The sequence below is a fragment of the Notothenia rossii genome (genome assembly GCF_949606895.1).
Source record: "Notothenia rossii genome assembly, chromosome: 1".
Taxonomy (NCBI): domain Eukaryota; kingdom Metazoa; phylum Chordata; class Actinopteri; order Perciformes; family Nototheniidae; genus Notothenia; species Notothenia rossii.
The window spans coordinates 74,702,716-74,703,314 of record NC_136912.1 but is presented as its reverse complement, the minus strand read 5'-3'; positions in this window follow the sequence as shown (position 1 = coordinate 74,703,314).

Here is a 599-nt window from a genome sequence, read left to right as displayed (position 1 = left end):
TTTTGTGTGTCGGTGTTTCAGTGTTTTTGTGTTTTTGTGTTTCTGTGTTTCTGTGTTTCTCTGTGTTTTTGTGTTTCTATGTTTCTGTGTTTCTGTGTTTCTGTGTCTCGGTGTGTCGGTGTTTCAGTGTTTTTGTGTTTTTGTGTTTTTGTGTTTCTGTGTTTCTGTGTTTTCTGTGTTTCCATGTTTCTGTGTTTCTGTGTTTCTGTGTCTCTGTGTTTCTGTGTTTCTGTAATTCTGTGTCTCTGTGTTTCGGTGTTTCTGTGTGTCGGTGTTTCAGTGTTTCTGTGTTTTTTCAGTGTTTCAGTGGTTTCAGTGTTTTCTGTGTTTCTGTGTTTCCATGTTTCTGTGTTTCTGTGGGGGGTATAATACGCACGTTTCAATACACATGTATCATACATCTTCACTGTTACCCTCCCCTTGTTATAATGAAGACAACAGTGCATGTGAAGGACTGTAATACACATGTATCAGACACGCTCCCCTTGCTATAATGAAGACAACAGTTTTTAAAATGTAAAAAACACTTTTTTTTATTTAAAAAAAAAAAATGTCCTATTTACATTTAAACATTTACACACACAAAATCAATAGTTATA